Below are 13,457 nucleotides of genomic sequence, written 5' to 3'. Positions count from 1 at the left end.
TCTGAGAATGGGGTTCTTTGTTTACATGGCCCATGGCCCATCCCTTCACTCAAGCCGCTGTCCTAGGCATCGAAAGGTGAGTGGAACCAGCCAGCCGACTGCAGTGTTTTGTCAACTGTGCCCCCAACTTTCTTAGAAGCATCTTCAGGGCTGTGGCAGGAGGTGGGGACAGCAGAAGTGGCAGCCTTCCAAGCTTGCTTTGATTTTATGGATTTGATTTTATGGATTGGATTTTGGGGACTTCAAAGCAAAACAAAAGAGAAAAAAAGAAAGGGGGGCGGCGGTGGAGAAAGAAGAAAACCACTGGTCTCTAGCATCAGGTAAGGATCGTTTCCTAATACCAGACTTGTTGAAACATGCGCTAGAAACCCTTTATAAGTCAAGAACAATCAAGTCAGGAACCAATTCTGCCTGAGAGAGCCCTGAGGATGGACTGAAGCAACTTCTTTCATCATCAAGGCAAATGATCCTTTATTATAACTGAGGGAGAAGCAAAGAATGACAATTTTCCTCCTGAAGAAAAGCAGGTACAACCACCGCTGAGTCGACTGACACTCTCTCTCTCTCTCTCTCTCTCTCTCACACACACACATACACACACTCTTACACACTCATACACACACCGACACAGTATCCCTGCAATACCAGCATTTCTCCCATGCCCCAAACAGGAAAGCAGTTCTTACTCTGAAGACACTCAAGAACTCTAGGCCTTCTCTCAAAGCTCACAGATGTTTGCTTAAGACCAAGAGACATTACCAGGAGACCCATGAGAACAGCCCAGAAGCCCCAAAGATGTTTCTCATCTCCCGCAGTCTGTTTATTACCGTTGCTCGTTTTTACCAATGCCACAACGATGGTGATAATGTGCACTTAACATAATCGAGGCAAGTTATCTAATTAACTGCTTTACATAAATTCTTTTACTTAATTTTTACAGCTATCTTCTGAGACAGGTACAATTACATTTCCCATTTGTCAATGAGAGTTTAGAGAAGCAAAGTGGCCTCGTTCACGTCATGCATGAGATAGAAGAGCCAAGATTCAGGGACACCTGGGTGGCTCAGTAGTTGAGTGTCTGCTTTTGGCTCAGGGCATGATCTCAGGGTCCAGGGATGGAGCCCCGCATCAGGTTCCCTATGGGGAGCCTACTGCTCCCTCTCTGTCTCTCATGAATAAATAAATAAAATCTTTACCAAAACAAAAAAAGAAAAGAAAAAGAGCCAAGATTCAAACCAGGTTTATTTGACTTCAGATCCCAAATTCTTATAGCCCTCTCACTGCCTGATACCAGAGCCATGCCCACCCCCCAACACACACACCCTGGCCACCTTCCCTCACAAATGTGACCTCAGGTGGGAAGTCAGAGGCTCCTGTTTCCTCCCTTTGGGTTTCAGAGACCTCTCTACCACCTTATTCATTCCCTGGCCTAGGCTTAATATACTTTCAGGGGGGTGACCAAGGGGAGAAGGCTTGGAGGCCACTCCAAGCCATCATGGTCTTCCAGGACCAATGCAGTGTCACTCCTGCCTACGAGGGCTGGCCAAGTTACCATGCTTCTATGACAGGGTCATTCAAGGGGGGCATTCCATGCTCTGAGAAGCTGCTGAAAACTTTCACTCAAGTCTAAGTGCCTAGAGCAGGTACTAACTGCTAACTAGAAGAGCCAACTGTCCCATGGGAGGCCCCTGGCATAAACATTCTTGTTCAGCCACAACATAAACATTCACCCTGGGAGAGGAAAATATCACATTAACAGTCCAGGTAAAGCTGAACTCTGGTGCCAGACTTTGCCACTAGCCTTAAAAGAATGCTGGCATTTATACAAAGCCAATTAGATATCCGGGCGCCAAAAGTTAAATCATGAGGATGATGGATCTAATTGATCCCAAGGGCCCATGGAAGGCCAAAAATACAGAAGATAAAACCAATATCAAGATTCAAAACAACTAAGAAATTCCCAGATAAAGACAAGCCTGTACTGCCAGCTACATATATGTCAAAGAGTGGATTATCCCTAACAGACATAAAGGTCTTATATATTAATAACTACAAAATAATCAAACATGTATAGCACATTTCTATATGCCAATCACTGTGTTAAGTAAGCAAATGCATCATCTGATTTATCCTTTGGTTTTTATTATAATCATTATTATCTTCTTTAATTTCACAGCTGAGAAAACCAAAACACTGAGTGATTACATGACTTGCCACAAATCACATAGACAACAAGAGTCAGAAGGAGAAGTCACACTCAGGTCTTGCCAGTTTTCAGGACTGTGCTTTTCCCACTATACACTGCTTTAATCCAAGACACGGACCTTGAACATTATACATGTTCTGTGTGTATGTATGTGTGTGTGTGAAAGAAAGAGAGACAGAGAGACAGAGAGAGAGAATGAGAGTCAGACCATAGGCCAGGTAGGAAAGGACTCTGGACTGCCTATTGGGAGAGGGTCATGCCTAAGAGCAATAGAACCCCTTGGGTATTTTATGGCAAAACTGTCCTAATTATATACCTGCCCTGCCCTCTATAGACCCTAAGCACAGCCCAAGAGGTAAGTGACTGGCCATATGAAAGGCCAAGGATTTTGTTTTCACTTTATAGCCACCTCCAGCCTGCCACTCAGATTTCTATTGTGTATGGGAAACAGATAATGGGCCACTAGGAAGTCCTGTGAGAGTTCCCTCACCTGTACAATGGGAACAGCAGTAGGTAACTGGTAGGATTGTTATAGGGAGTTAATATCTATAAAGTGCTTAGAAAAGCACATGGTATATAAAGACTCACATATGTGTTTCATACATAAATGGTGAAGAGCTTGCCTAAACCTTCAAGATGTAAAGGGTGGGGAGGGGCAAAAAAGGAAATCATGTGACAGAGTCGAACTGTCAAAAAAATTCAGAGTAGGAAAAGGAGGTCCATAGAAAGCAAAAGGACAGACAGACTGAAGGCCAGAACCAAACATCACAAGCTGGAGATGGACTTCTATTCACTTAGCTGTAAATTTCCTTGACAGCTCAAAGTCCTGGCCATTACTATTGTCACAAATATTCTGTCAGCTTTGTTTCTGTGTAGGATACTGAGCTAAATTAGCTAAGTTGGTAAGAAACTGGGGCAGTGTGGCAAATGTCATAGATTTAATTCTCTTCCAGGTCAGTTCAGGTCATTAAATTGAGTTCCACAAAAAAATCCATCTATTACTTAGTGTCTAACATAGGTGCTGTAGGGGAAAGGTGATCAGTGTAAGACACAGTATCTGCCTTCAAGAAAGTAACAATCTTACTGACAAAGAGAGAAATGAACTAATGAAAGGAAATGTAGCATAAAGGTGAAGAAATCAGGGTGTGGCAACAAACCTACACTCAAATTCCAGATCTACCACATACTGGCTGAGTGACTCTAGACAAGTTACTTAAAATACGTGAGTTAGTTTCCTCAATCATAAAACTGGCCTAACATCCATACCTTGCTGAAAAGTTTTTGTTTTGTTTTTAAATATTTTATTTATTTATTCATGAGAGACAGAGAGGGGGGGGCAGAGGGAGAAGCAGGCTCCATGCAGGGAGCCTGATGTGGGACTCGATCCCAGGTCTCCAGGATCATGCCATGGGCCAAAGGTAGCACTAAACCACTGAACCACCCAGGCTGCCCTGAAAACTTTATTGAGAATTTTTTTAAGTTTATTGAGAATTTAATAAGGCCATATAAACTGACCAACTTAGTGCTTAGGACATAGTTAACACTCAATACATGGCAGTTATTATTATCCTTAATAAAGCCATGTGAATGAATATCACATTACTATTCATAACAACAAGTGAAGATATTAAAAACCTTCACAAGATGACTTCTATTCCAATTTAATGCACTTGACAACCAAGAACCAAAAAATATGGAACAGATGGCAAGTTCTATAAGTGACTGGAAAGGTAAATTCATAGAGAGGATTCTCAAAGGAAATTATGAAATACTTTGAACTGACAAAAATAGGGACACCTGAGTGCTCAGTCAGTTAAGCATCTGCCTTTTGCTCAGGTCACAATCCCAGGAGTCCCAGGACCAAGCCCTGCATCAGACTCCCTGCTCAGCGGTGTGTCTGCTTCTCCCTCTGCCCCTCCTCCCACTTGTGCTCTCTAATAAAATCTTTTAAAAAAATAAATAAAAAGAAAAATACAACAATATCAAAATGTCAGATGCTTATACCATAAAATTTATAGACTGGGAAAAAAAAAAAAGAATCATCTCGACTCAGTAATCTAAGCTTCTGCTTTCAAAATCCAGAAAAAAAGAGCAAAATAAGCCAAAAGCAAGCAGAAGGAATAAAACACTAGTGGGAGCAATAATCAATGGAAGTAAAAACCAAAACAATAGAGAAAAAACAATGAAACTAAAAGCCTACCTTTGAAAAAGTCAATACCATTTGTAATCTTCTAGGAAGAATGACATGGACAAAAAGAGAGAAGACAGGACTTACCAACACTAGGAAGGACAGCAGGGTTATCACCATAGGAACCCTCCCCCCGAATTAAAAAAATAACAAGGAGAAACCAGGAACAATTCTATGCACAGAAATTTGACAACTTAGATAAAATAGAGAATTTCCTCTAAGACCACAAATTACCAAACTCACCCAAGATGAAACTGATAACCTAAACAGTCCTATTAAATAAATTTAATACACATACAATGGACTACTATTCAGCCATAAAAAAGGAAATCTTGCCATTTGCAAAAACATCAATGGCCCTTGAGGAAATTATGCTAAGGGAGATAAGTCAGACTAAGAAAGACAAACGCCACACAATTTCACCTATATATGGAACATAAAAACCAAAAATAAACAAAAACTAAGCACACAGATACAGAGAACAAGACTGGTGCTTACTAGAGTCAGAGAGTCAGGGTGGACAAAATGGGTGAAGGTAGTCGAAAGGTACAAACCTCCAGTTCTACAATAAAATAAGTGATGGGGGTGTAACATACAGCATGGTGACTATAATTAATAACACTGTATTGTATATTTGAAAGTTGCTGGGCAGCCCCGGGTGGCTCAGCAGTTTAGCACTGCCTTCGGCAGGGGGTGTGATCCTGGAGACCTGGGATCACGTCCCACGTTGGGCTCCCTGCATGAAGCCTGCTTATCACTTTGCCGGTATCTCTGCCTCTCTCTCTCTCTCTCTCTCTCTCTCTCTCTCTTTCTCTCTCTCTCTCTCTCTCCCTCTGTGTCTCTCATGAATAAATAAAATCTTTTAAAAAAAGAAATTTCTAAAAAAAAAATGAAAGTTGCTAAGAGAGAAGATCTTAGAAGTCATCATCACAAAAAAACTTTTTAACTATGTGTGGTAATGGATGTTAACTAGATTTATTTTGATGAATGTTTCAGAATATACAAACATACAAAATCATAATGTTGTATACCTGAAACTAATGTATTACATGTCAAACGTCATTTTTTAAAAATTGAAATTGTAGTTAAACTTTTCTCAATAAGAAATCTCCAGACTCAGATGGAGTCTGCGAATAAGTCTACCAAATATTTATACAATCTTGTCCAGAAAATAAAACAGAAGGAAACAATTCTAAACTCATCTTACGAGGCTGTTATTATGCAGATAACAAAACCAGACAAATAAAGTACAAAAAAAGAAAGAAAAAGAAAACCAAAACTAACTGAATATCCCTCATGAACACAGTCACAAAATTCATCAATATAATTTTAGCAAATGTAAGGCAGCAATATGAAAAGAATAATATTCTGGGGGCACCTGGGTGGCTCAGTGGGTTAAGTGTCTGCCTCTTAATCTTATCTCAGGGTCATGAGTTTAAGCCCTGAGTTGAGCTCCACACTGGATGTGGAGCCTAATTTTTTTTTTTAAAAAAAAGAATAATATCCTGTGACCAAGTGGATTTTGTCCTGTAAATGAAAGGTTGATTGAGTATAATAAATATTACCAGGTTAACAGTGAAAAAGAATACAAACTACATGATCATATCAATTGATACAGAAGATATCTGCCACAATTCAACATCTTATGATTAAAAAAATACCAACAAATTAGGAATAGTAGGGAACTTCCTCAACCTGATAAAGAACATCTTAGAAATACTATACCCAACATCATAATTAATGGTGAAAACTGAATGCTCCTCCCACTAACATCGGGAACAAGACAAGTGTGCCCTCTCTCAAAATCAATAGGGCAACAAAAATAATAGAGATTGGAAAAGAAGAAATAAAACTGTCCCTATTTGCAAAGAACATGATTATACGTGTAAAAAATCTCAAAAAGCCTAAAAAAAAACCCCTAGAAGTGACATGTGATTTTAGCAAGGTTGCTGGATTATAAGGTCAACACATAAACATCAATAATATTTCTACATAATAATAGTGCAAAATTGGAAACAATTTTTTAAAGATCATATTTATTTATTTGAGAGAAAGAGAGAGAAAAAGAGAGAGCAAACAAGCAAGGAGAGGAGCAGAGGGAGAGGGAGAGACAGACAATCTTCAGCAGACTCTATACTGAGCACAGAGCCCGATGTGAGGCTCAATTCCAGGACCCTGAGATCATGACCTGAGCTGAAATCAAGAGTCAGATGCTTAACTGACTGAGCCACCCAGGTGCCCCTGGAAACCAATATATATAATTTACAATATCTCCCCCAAAACCAAAAACACTTAAGTATAAATCTAAGAAAATATGTACAAGAATCTGTATGCTGAAAACTGTGAAAAGATCATAAAAAAATTCAAAGAGGACCTAAATAAATAGACATACCATGTTCAAAGACTGAAAGGCTTATTAACATAGCAAATATGTCAATTCTCACTGAAACTATCTATAGATTCAATGTAATTTTGACCAAAATCCCAGCAGGTATTTTACAGATACAGATAAACTAACTCTAAAATGTATATAGAACGGTAAAGAAAGTAGAATAGCTAAAGTAATTTTTTAAAAGATTTTACTTATTTATTCATGAGAGACACAGAGAGAAAGAGAGAGGCACAGAGACAAAGGCAGAGGGGGAAGCAGGCTCCATGCAGGGAGCCCGATGTGGGACTCGATCCCGGGACTCCAGGATCAGGCCCTGGGCCGAAGACGGCACCAAACCGCTGAGCCATCAGGGCTGCCTAGCTAAAGTAATTTTCTAAAAGGAGAAGAATGATGAATCACATTACCAGATCTTAAGGCTTGCTATAAAGCTATAGCAACCAAAATAGTATAATACTGGCCAAGAAAAGACTTCGATCAATAAGACAGAATAGTCCAGAAATGGACCCAGAGTGATATAGTAATTTGATTTTTCGCAATACTGCAAAAGCAACTCAGTGGAGAAAAGCCATAGTCTTTTCAATAAACAGTATTACAGTAATTGGATAAAACATAGAAAAAAATGCATTCAACCTAAACCTTGCAACTTAAATAAAACTTAAGTCATAAATCTAAATAGAAAATGTAAATTAGGGGATCCCTGGGTGGCGCAGCGGTTTGGCGCCTGCCTTTGGCCCAGGGCGCGATCCTGGAGACCCGGGATCGAATCCCACGTCGGGCTCCCGGTGCATGGAGCCTGCTTCTCCCTCTGCCTGTGTCTCTGCCTCTCTCTCTCTCTCTGTGACTATCATAAACAAATAAAAATTAAAAAAAAATATTCTTTAAAAAAAAAAAGAAAAAAGAAAATGTAAATTATAACACTTTTACAAGAAAACATAGCAGGAAATCTTCATGACCATTAGTTAGGCAAGTTGTTCTTAAACAGGACACCAAAAACAGAAAACATGCAAAAAATTATAAACTGAACTTAGTCAAAATTTAAAATTTTCACTCTGTGTCAGACAATTTGACAAAAATGACAACTACAAGCTACAGAATAGGAGAAAACATATACAAATAACATACCCAACAAAGGACTTTTATCAAGAGTATATAAAGAATACACTCAATAATAATAAAACAACCCAATTAAAAAATGGGCTAGAGCTTTTCTGCCCCTGGACGCCGCCGAGGAAGCATCGTTAAAGTCTCCCCTCTCACCGCCGTCATGTCTAAGTCAGAGTCTCCCAAAGAGCCCGAGCAGCTGCGGAAGCTCTTCGTCGGAGGTTTGAGCTTCGAAACGACCGATGAGAGTCTGAGGAGCCATTTTGAGCAATGGGGGACGCTTACGGACTGTGTGGTAATGAGAGACCCCAACACCAAGCGCTCCAGAGGCTTTGGGTTCGTCACGTAGCCACCGAGGAGGAGGTGGCCGTGGCCATGAACGCTGGGCCGCCCAAGGTGGACGGAAGAGCAGTGGAACCAAACAGGGCTGTCTCCCGGGAGGATTCTCAAAGACCCGGTGCCCACTGAACTGTGAAAAAGATTTTTGTCGGTGGCATTAAAGAAGACACTGAAGAGCATCACCTTAGAGATTATTTTGAACAGTTGGGAAAATTGAAGTGATTGAGACCATGACTGACCGAGGCAGTGACAAAAAGAGAGGTTTTGCTTTTGTGACATTTGATGACCATGACTCTGTAGACAAGATTGTCCTTCAAAAATCCCATCCTGTGAATGGCCACAACTGTGAAGTAAGGAAAGCCCTATCGAAGCAAGAGATGGCTAGTGCTTCGTCCAGCCAAAGAGGCCTAAGTGGTTCTGGAAACTTTGGTGGTGGTCGTGGAGGTGGTTTTGGTGGGAATGACAACTTTGGTTGAGGAGGGAACTTCAGTGGTCGAGGTGGCTTTGGTGGCAGTCGAGGTGGTGGTGGATACGGTGGCAGTGGGGATGGCTATAACGGATTTGGTAATGACGGAAGCAACTTTGGAGGTGGCGGAAGCTATAACGATTTTGGCAATTACAACAATCAATCCTCAAATTTTGGACCCATGAAAGGAGGAAGTTTTGGAGGCAGAAGCTCTGGCCCCTATGGTGGTGGAGGCCAATACTTTGGCAAACCACGAAACCAAGGTGGCTATGGCGGTTCCAGCAGCAGCAGCAGCTATGGCAGTGGCAGAAGGTTTTAATTACTGCCAGGAAACAAAGCTTAGCAGGAGAGGAGAGCCAGAGAAGTGACAGGGAAGCTACAGGTTACAACAGATTTGTGAACTCAGCCAAGCACAGTGGTGGCAGGGCCTAGCTGCTACAAAGAAGACATGTTTTAGACAATACTCATGTGTATGGGCAAAAAACTCGAGGACTGTATTTGTGACTAATTGTATAACAGGTTATTTTAGTTTCTGTTCTGTGGAAAGTGTAAAGCATTCCAACAAAGGGTTTTAATGTAGATTTTTTTTTGCACCCATGCTGTTGATTGCTAAATGATAGTCTAATCATGACGCTGAATAAATGTGTCTTTTTAAAAAAAAAATGGGCTAGAAAACTTGAACACTTCATCAAAAAAAGATATATGGAAGGCAAATAAGCACATCAAACGATATTCCAAATCATTAAGGAAAATGCAAACTAAAACCACAACAAACTACAACTCCCCCCTATAAGAAAATTGATAAAATAGAAATATTAACAATAGCAAATGTTGAGAGACATAGAGAAATGGAAACTCTCATAAGCCATTGCTGGTGGAAACATAAAAACAATTTGGAAAACAGGTAGGGAGTTTCTTCTAAAGTTTATAAAAAGCCTTAAAAGTTAAAAATATGGGGAACCCTGGGTGGCTCAGCGGTTTGGCACCTACCTTGGGCCCAGGGCATGATCCTGGAGACCCGGGATCAAGTCCCACATCAGGCTCCCTGCATGGAGCCTGCTTCTCCCTCTGCCTATGTCTCTGCCTCTCTCTCTCTCTCTCTCTCTCTCTCTCTCTCTCTCTGTCTCTCATGAATGAATAAATAAAATCTTTAAAAAAAAAGTTAAAATATGCTTATCAGGGGATCTCTGGGTGGCTCGGTGGTTTCCACCCAGGGCGGAAAGGCGTGATCCTGGAGTCCTGGGACCGAGTTCCGCATCGGGCTCCCTGCATGGAGCCTGCCTCTCCCTCTGTGTCTTTACTTCTCTCTCTCTGTGTCTCTCATGAATAAATAAATAAAATCTTTAAAAAAATGCTTATCATTTGATCCAATAATCCTGCTCCTACATAATTACCCTAGTTTAAAGAAAACATGTTTACACAAAAACCTTTACATAGATGCTCACAGCAACTCTATTCATAGTAGCCAAAGTCTGGAATTGGCCCAGATGCCAAGGGGTGAATGATGACAAATTGTAGTATATACATTACAAATAAAATATGGTATATACATGCTCAGCTATAAAATGAATGAACTCATACATACAAGAACATGGATGAATCTTAAAGCTGTGTGAATAAAGCCAGTCTCAAAAGGTTACACACTGCAGGGTTCCATTTCGAGGACATTCCCTAGACAACAAAACTACAGTGAAGGAGAATTAATGAGCAGTTGCCAGGGTTCAGGGATATGCTAAAAGATGCCTGCAAGTTGAAATAAAAGGACATCAGACCATCACTTGAAGCCATATAAAGAAATAAAGAGATGGTGGTAGAGGTAAATATATGGGCAATTATAACAGCTAGTATTACTGTAACAACAGATTTTAAAAAGAGCGTATAAAGACTAGTATTGTAATTTAGATTTCTTTTTTTAATATTTATTTATTTATTTATTTATTTATTTATTTATTTAGAGAGAGGCGCAGAGACACAGGCAGAGGGAGAAGCAGGCTCCATGCAGCTCAACGTGGGACTCGATCCTGGGTGTCCAGGGTCACACCCCGGGCTACAGGCAGCGCTAAACCACTGCGCCACCGGGCTGCCCTCTAATTTAGATTTCTAACTCCACACTTCGTTTTCTACATAATTTAAGAGACTAATGCATTTGAAAATAACTACTTTACATTTTTGGGCATGCATTGCATAAAAACGTAATTTTGTGCCATCAAAACCTGAAAGGGGTGGAGATAAAACTATAAAGGAGTAGCTTTTTGTATGTCATTTAAAATCAGCTCATATAAACTTAAGGTAAAATGCTATAACTTGACAACATTGAATGTAATCCCCATGATAACCACAGAGAAAATAAAGAATATACACAAACAGAATTGATAGGGAAATCAAATTGTTCGACTACTAAAGAGCTCAAACACAAAAGACAGTAATGCAAGAAATGGGGAACAAAAAATTATAAAGTATGGAAAACAATTAGCAAAATTACAGAATTCCCTCCTTATTAGTAATTACTTTAAATGTAAATGGATTAAAACTGTCCAACTAAAAGACAGAGACTGGCTGAATGAATAAAAACCATGATCCAAATTCAGGCTGTCTACAATGGACTCACTTTAGAGTCAAAGACACAAACAGGTTGAAAGTGAAAGGATGGAAAAAGATATTCCATGCAAATGGTAACCAAAAACAGAACAGGGGTGGTTATACTAATATTGGACAAAATAGACTATAAATCAGAACAGTTTGAGACAAATTAATGAAGGCTCAATACCACAAAAGGATATAATAATTATAAACATTTACATACTTAGTAACAGACCATCAGCATATATTAAGCAAAAATGGACAGAATTGAAGGGAGAAATAGACAAGTCTACAATAGTAGTTGGAAACTTCAATACTCCACTCTCAATATTAGAACAGCAGAAAGAAGGAAAGTAAGGAAATGGAAGACTTGAACAACACTAAACCAACCAGATTTAACAGACATATACAGAACACTTAAATCAGCAGCAATAGAATTCATTCCTCTCAAGTGCCCAGGGGACATTTTCCAGGATAGACCATATATTAGGGCATAAATTAAGCCTCAATAGATTTAACAAGGCAAATATTGGGGCACCCGGGTGGTTCAGTTGGTTAAGCATTTGCCTTTAGCTCAGGTTATCATCTCAGGGTCCTGGGATCAAGCCCTGTATCAGGTCTATGCTCAGCAGGAAGTCTGCTTCTCCCTCTCCTTTTGCCCCTCTCATGTGCTCTTGCTCTTTCTCTCTCTCTCTCAAATAAATAAGGGAAGTAAAATGGGAAAATTCACAAATTCTAAATAACACACTCTTAGCCAATGGATCAAAGAATGAATCACATGGGAAATTAGAAAATGAAATGCAAAACAAAATTAGATACTATCTCAAAAAAAAAAAAAATTAGATACTATCTCCAATTAGATACTATCTCCAATAGTATGGCTACTACAAAAAAAACCACATAGAAAATAACAAATGTTGGCAAAGATGCAGAGACATTGGAACTCTTGTATGCTGTTGGTGGGAAAGTAAAATGGTATAGCAGCTATATAAAACAGTTTGGCAGTTCTTCAAAAATTTAAAAATGAAAGTATCATATGATCCAGCAATCCCATTTTCGCATATATATCCAAAAGAACTGAAAGCAGGGTCTCTGAGGACTATTTGTCCACTCATTTCACAGCAGCATGATTCACAACAGCTAAGAAATGGAAGCAACCCAAGTGTCCATCAGCAGACGAATGTATAAACAAGATGTGGTATACACACATTATTTAGCCTGAAAAAGGAATGAAGTTCTGACACATGCTACATCATGGATGAACCTGAGGATGACATTGTGCTGAATGAAAGAAGCCAGTCTCAAAAAGACAAATACTGTATGATTTCACTTATATGAATCACCTACCCAGAGTAGTCAAAATCATGAAGACAGAATGTAGAATGATGGTTGCCAGGGGCTGGAGGATGGGGAATGGGAGTCACTGTTTAATGGGTATCGAATATCAGTTTTTGCAAAATGAAAGTTTTGGGGATGGATGATGATGATGATGGTTGTATAACAGTGTGACTGTCCTTAATACTACTCAACTTTCCACTTAAAAATGACTAAGGCACACAGAAAAAAAAATGACTAAGGTGCTTTTATATATATGTGCATACATATAATATATATTTTATTTATATATGTATATATAAATATATAGAACATATAAACATGTAAATATATTTTCTATTACCTATAAATAAATAAAACCCTTTATTTCCCTTTATATATAACATAAACATGTAAATATATTTTCTATAACCTATAAATAAGATATAAGTATACATATTTATACTTTAAATATATATAAAATATATATTATATAGAGACACACATAATGAAAAAAGCTCATAGAATTGTATACCAAAAATCAATTTTACAGCATGATAATTTAAAAATATATATGAAAACCTAAACACTGAACTCCTCTAGTCTCAACTTTAGCAACCACAAAACAAATGACCCAAAATTCTAAGAAGCCTTTTTTTAATATTTTTTTAAACATGTTTCTTCACTCTAGTTTTCTACATTAAAATTTTCTTGCATACAGAAAAATAAAAAAAGAGTAAGAACCTCTGTGCCCCTACTTTAATCAATTTGAGCATTACTGATTCAGTTGAAGCCCTATGTATCCTTCCTAAACACTATCCATCCCCTCCACTCCCTAACAAGAGGAAATCTTAATTTGGAAATAGTGGGA

General features: G+C 38.9%; 1 protein-coding gene across 9 annotated transcripts in view; it reads right to left on the bottom strand.

Annotated features, from left to right (window-relative positions):
• Positions 1-13,457, bottom strand: part of TMEM164 (transmembrane protein 164) — a 171,622-nt gene that overhangs the window by 74,832 nt on the left and 83,333 nt on the right. The gene's annotated exons all lie outside the window — the stretch shown is intronic.

Source organism: Vulpes lagopus, chromosome X (assembly GCF_018345385.1).
Source record: "Vulpes lagopus strain Blue_001 chromosome X, ASM1834538v1, whole genome shotgun sequence".
NCBI lineage: Eukaryota > Metazoa > Chordata > Mammalia > Carnivora > Canidae > Vulpes > Vulpes lagopus.
Note: the sequence above shows the minus strand (reverse complement) of the source record. Positions and strands in the feature narration are given on the sequence as shown.